Here is a 6,567-nt window from a genome sequence, read left to right on the forward strand (position 1 = left end):
ACCCGTCACCGCAGACCCGAGCCCTCCGCCGGGAGTCTGGCCCTAGAATGAAGAAAATAAAGGTATCTTCTGGCGTATTTCTAAGTAGTTGAGTGTCAGAGGGTCTGCTCTTGATTACTCAAGCGTCACATTCAGCGTTTTTTAGGTTGCCTCTTTCTTCATTCCTGTTTTTCATAAAACTGGTTTGTAAAGTCCTGCCATATGGCTTAGGATAAGTATGAATGCCGTAAGATTAACTACAAGGTTATTTTAATATTAATGTTTTTTCTTAACAAGTACAAAAATCAAAGATTTAAAGATGTTTGTTAAAAAACAAATACATTATGCTATAGCAATACACAAAGTATCAAAGTAACTTTTAATGCCATACTACAGCTATACTATGAAAGTATTTTAGTATTGAATTGTAGTTTTGTGACCCCACATTAGACTGATAAGCCTTAAAATCACATATTGTGGTCTTGGTTTGGGTGTTTGATTGTTTGGCTTTTTTTGAAAGAGCAGCATCTGCTAGTCTTATTGCTACAAGAGATGAGTTGCAGAGGGAGGAAGAACTATGTGGAGAAAACACTACAGGGCAGGTCACAGCAAGCACAAAAGAAGTCGTGTTTGAGGCGTACCATTTGTCTTTTGCACCAACATCCTCGCTTCGCTTCGGCTGATTTAGTGACGGGTAACATTATAGAAAGCCCAGCCTACGAATAAAGGGTCTTTTACAAGTAATGCCGCTGGGTAAAATAAACTCCAGGCGTTGCAGTTAACAGCTGTATTAATCTCTTTCTGCATCACTGCTCCTAATATAAACCAAACATCATACAGAGATAGCCTAGACTAATTATTGCTAATGATCTGAGCTGTTTGCCTGGCTTTACTTATAACATACTGGTGTTACAGTAAGATACAACTAGTAACAGGTTAGTTTAATTACAGCATTCCATTTCAAGATACATGTTTTGCTCTCTTAAGATTTCAAATAAGTTGTATTAATTATTGAAGGACAGAAATAGGAATTGAGTGTGTTTCATAACTAATGGATTTGCTTTAGAAAGAAATACTGTGTTTAAAAGAAAAAGTATCCTTTGTGAATAACTTGAAGCTCATTGCTTCATTGTAGGAAAACTGCCTGTTTTCTTCTAATAGGAAAATTCTCTACCCTTAATTAGTTATGTAGTAGAACATGGTTCAACATTTTACAGTACCTTATAAGTAAAAATGAATCTTGCAAACATGAAATTTCAGGCTTCAAGCATGTAATAGACATATGGTATGCTCATTTTTCTAGCACCTTCCATTCTTTCCACTACCATCAAGAAATAGGTGATGATGCATAAAGACCCAGCTATCTTTTGCTTTTTCACAGATAAGAAATGGAATGATGAAAAAAGACAGGGAGGCTTCAGACACAGAGCCAAAGCACAGAAGCGACGAATAAAGTGAATTTGTTCAGAGAACAGCTTTAAGAGTCACGTGTAGTATCAGAGGTATTCTGACTTTCCAGCTCATGAAGTCACTATTTTGCATGGCTAGTGAGTAAATCAAGATATTTTTCCACATGACTTCTTCATTGTTTCAGCATCCTGGGAATGCCCCTTTAACTGGTAGTTTCTGGATTATCCTGCCTGTGCTTTTATCACTGTGGCTGAGGAGTATACACATGCATCCCACTTTCCTTCCTGGAGGGTGACTGATCCTACTTCCTATTTGGCTCACTTCCAACCTTCTGTCTTACCATTAGTCAATGCAAAGACTTGAAGCTGGACAGAGTTCCCAAAATCAGAACAAGGTGAATACGAACCTTCACCCTGTTGGCTGATACACTCAACTGCAATCATTTGCACCAGGATGGAAAAAACAATCAAAACTGTCCCAGAAGGGAAGATGTCAATAAGAACAAAATAGGTTTATCTCTGTTCCACTGTGGGCAGGCAATATTCAACCCAATGTGCAGAAACATTTCTTTGTACTTATGGAACAAGGGCTGCAACATTCAGCTACAGGATGTTAGTCCTTTCCTCCCATAATCTTCAACAAGAGAGTGAAGAGTACAGCAAAAGATGCGGGTGCTTTACCCATGCATGTCATGAGTGTTGACCCGGGGTTAAAGGGGAGAAGCAGAAGAGCCCTGAGGCAATCACTCGATGTCTTACTGATGTGTTTTTATCAGAGTTCATCACATGTTCATGGATGCCTTTGTCTTTTGCCCTTTTTATTAGAGTTGATAGCTGGAGCAAAGCAGGTAATGGAGAGCTGATGAGGCAAAAAATGAGATAGGGCAAAATGGAGAAAGTGCGGAAAAACACACAGTTAGGATACAAATTGGGGTAGTAGGAAGCAGAAGAAAAAAAATGTAATTCAGGAATAAAAGTTTGATGAGCTTCAAAAGGAGAAAATGTAGGCTGCAGAGGAGCATATTGACAATGTTCTGGCTGTCTCTTTTAAGATGAGATGTTGTCTTTAACGTAAATGCGAAGAAGAAAAATACAGCAAGGACTAACTGTGGAATGTAAGAAAACTCTAATAAATGCAACTTTTAGGTAGTGAATCAGGCAGGAAATGGGTGTGATCAAGATTTAGGATAGGAAATGTGACAGATAAGAGAATTGAGACCTTGTTTCCAGTATGAAATTGTTTAGGGTTTGCCTCTGTTACCCTGCATTTTCATGGCCTGGATTTGTCATGTGTTGTATCAATCAGTTTTCGCCGGCGATTAGCTGTAGTTCTGGCCTGTAGCAGGTACCATTAGAAAAGGGTATCCATTTAGGTTAGTTCAAAATCAGTTTATTTTACTCAATATAAAATTCCCTTGAATGAGTTCTTTTTTTGACTTATGGACTGCTCATCATAACTATGGCTGATGTATGGAGGGGGAAAAAAAAAAGGCAAGATTTCCCTGGTCTGAGGAAAGACCATTGTGTCTAAGAGAAATAACTCAAAAGAATTCTTCATAGCACAAAATTGCCTATGTATTTCAGCTGAGATTAGTGTCCTCCCGAGTAACATGCTATTTGCATAGTAGATCTGCAGGTTAGACCTGCTCAGACAGTAGCATGTTTGTGCGCCTCACATTAGCAAAACACTTTCCATACAGTTATGAGTCAGCGTTCACATACTCACTTCACCTTTTTCCTCATCCCTGACCCGTTTCAGGTTTGTATATACTTTTCCCTGGCTCAGGCAATGTGAAGAACCATTCAATTCCAACAACAGTTGCTGATTTCACACGCGTGCAAACACACACAGAAGTTTCCATATATTTTTGGGACTGGAATGCAGCCCCTTATATGATGTTTACATTGGTTAAGCATTATAAATGTAACTTAATTGATATGCATTTAATTCTTGCTAAGACAGTTGTTATTTAAGGGCATAATTTCTGCTGACACATTTGGGAGTTTTAAGCTCAGACAAGGGCTGAAAGATCAGTCTTTAGTCTGCATTTTCTTGCTGTGTATGTTACCAAGAGCTGAAGCTTTGCAAGGACTTTTGTTTTTAGCTGCGGACATAAATGTACGTGCATAGGTCATTTGGTATGACACACATGGATTCAACCTTGCAAATATTTCCAAGCTGTGTGAAAATAAGACTGACAGGTTATTTTGGTAAGAGATTTACCTTAATTGGAAAGGCTTAAAATAAATGATCATATGATTAAAAAAAGCAAGGATTGCCTGCTATTTGTTGTATCCCCTATTTCTGTAATGCCCCTGTAGCCAGAGAAGCAGCTGTTCATTGCTGACATTCTCCCTGCCAGGCATTCCAACTCTCTGAGGTAATGGGCTACAAGCATACGGGGCCTTCGCTTTAATTCTTTCAGCGTATCCTTCCGCATGGATAGAGCGAGGGGAACGCCTCCAGGAAAAGAAATTAAATGCACACACACAGAGGCACACAGAGACGGGGCGATTTGAAAATATTCCCGAGAACGCAATTTGCGCTCATGCAGCGCAGCGTCACATGAAAGAGGCTGCCTGACGAGCTGGCTGGCACAGGTTTATTTTGCTGTAATATTTTCTTCCACCCCCAGCTCTTTACCCAGTGGAATGATATCCAGAGCGAGTTTTTTGAGACAGGAAGTGAGGAATGTTTTCACTATGAGTGATCTGAGAAGACGGTGGGTTAGCCCAGATAGCAGCTGTTTCGGACGAGAGGAACACAGTAAGTCAGTTCCTGAGGAATACAGATGAGATGGCTCCGGGAGAAAAAGTCTTGGAGCGCCGTGGGGTTTTTTCAGCTACACGTATGTGAAAGGAGACTCGGTGTCTTTGGATCGCTGCACAAGGTAAGGGGAAAACTGCTGGCACAGTGAAAAAAAACATAGCGGGTGATCCTTTCTGCTGTGTACCGTACGACTGAGGAGTTTCAAGCCTTTACTTTTTGAAAAGTAGAGGCTGTAGAACTGTGCTTCTGGAGGTAGGGGAGGGTTGGGATGTGCACTTACTACTGCTCTTTCAGTCCAGGAGTCATGTCAAAGATTAACTGGTAAAACAAGGGGAGGGTGGAGTATTCTGATTTTTTTTGGCTCCCCAAATATTTCTGAAATAAATATATGTATTTTAAGCCTTTGAAATAACAGGAACCCTTTTTCACCATCATATATATTGCAGTTTTATTTCACACGCTGTCGGCTGTTTAAAAAAAATTTTGTAAAGTGAAATACTAATTATTGAGGGGGGAGTGGGAGGTGTAGGTAAAGGGGAAGGGTACCACAGTGCTCAGTAATTGTCTGTCAGTCACAGCCACGTTGCTGAAATTCTAATGTAACATTTTTGAAACTACATGTTTGTGTTGAAATATAAATGTTAAAAGTTTGGCCACTAAAGACATTTTTAGCTTTTGCATGAAAATGCCAGACTTGCTAAATAAAGGCTTGTTGTTGTAGAGGTCGTCAGCTGGAGTTGTAACTCCTGGCAGTAGGTAGTTCCTTTTTGCTGAAGTAGCTTTATAACAATGCAGATGCGTCTGAATTTAAAGTAATGCAGCAGGCAAATACGAGAGCACCTAGCATTGCAGAATGCACAGCTGCTGAAGTTACTGAATGATATCTCAGTGTTATTCATCAAACTTGCCTTTACAGTATTTATTATATGTCAGGATTATTTTTTTTTTTTAGTTGGTCTTTTGTGACATGGATTGGAAGTTAAGTTACTCAAGTTTTCCGTGTTATAAATGTGCTTCAGAAGTAATGAAGATTATGTCAGACGTACTGAGATAAAATGAATTCATTTAGGGTAAATGCTCAGTAGAGCAATAAATGCAAACAGCAGATCATAACCTGATGAGTGTGCCTGGCACGTTCTGAAAATTCTGCTCTAAACTGCCTTCCTATGCTTGCATTGCTACCTGTCTGCATAGCGAAATAACTGAAAGTCTGAGATTTCCAAACCATTTAATGCTGATATTAGGCAATTTTGCCTGTCAGGTCAACCTCCGGTTACTTTTTTTTTTTTCTTCTTCCCCCATGCCCTTAGAATACTTTTCTAAGGGCCTGATGGGGGCATAAAAGTTTGAAAGTCTTTCATGTTCAGTGGTACTACATAAAAACTGAGATTAAAACAGCACTGCACTTCTGACTGCAGCTTTCAAAAAGACTACTAAGTTGGTTTCTCTCGTTGCTGTAGCACTGAAGAAAATGTGTAACTGTGCAAAGAATGTATTGGAAAACGGGCCCTGGGGACGTGAGCTGAGGTCAGTCAGTCAAAAGTTACTCTTCCAGGAATAAACCCAGTGCGAGATTCTGCTGGCAGTGGGCAGGGAACTAAAAGCTTCTGTCTGTGGAGCATTCCCTGCGTGCTGCTCCAGGGGGGCAGGATTTGGAGGACCAGAGTGCAGGAGTTCCCGTGTATCCCTAAATTTTTCAGGGAAACCTGTTGCTATCATCTGCATTGTTCTGCAGCTGCATCCAAAAATAAATTAGTATTTGGGTCAGGGGTCTTTTGATTCAGTTTTTAGGGAGTATGCGTTGAGAAGGGGGATTTTATAGGATGGTAGAACTGTTCCAGATTATTAGGAACATGGTCATGAAATACGTTTGTGGAGTAGGCTTGCAAAGATGTCATTGAGGAAAAATGCCGTGCTGCTTCCTCTTTCTCCCCATTTTAGGCCATTAGCCTTTTCTTCTTTGCCATGCTGCTTACAAGGGAGCAGGGAGTCTGATGTGAGGTCTTCAACCTAAAGAGTTTGTGGTTGTGTTGAATAACATTTAAGTTTCTAGGTACGTATATAAATGTACAAGTAGTACGTGGCTATCTATTTGTTTATAGCCATAGCTTTGCATTTAAAAACAGGTGCGCTGGGAAGGCTACGCCTTCTGATTCCCCCACTCCACATATATGGAGGTCTTCGTGTTATTCCTGTCTGATAATTCTAAGCCTTCAGAAATCAAATTACACCTTTTAAAATGTGCTACTAATACATACCAGCCCGGGGAAGAAAAAAAAAAAAGTAAAAAAAAAAAAGTAGGTTGGTTTTATGGTTTTTTTTTTGTTTGTTTTTGTTTTGTTTTTTTTTTTTTCCTTTCGGGCGGGGCGGCGCTGCCACTAGAGGTCCCCGGGCAGGGCTCCCCAGGCC

The sequence above is a fragment of the Egretta garzetta genome, unplaced genomic scaffold (assembly GCF_000687185.1).
Source record: "Egretta garzetta isolate BGI_Z169 unplaced genomic scaffold, ASM68718v1 scaffold435, whole genome shotgun sequence".
Taxonomy (NCBI): Eukaryota; Metazoa; Chordata; class Aves; order Pelecaniformes; family Ardeidae; genus Egretta; species Egretta garzetta.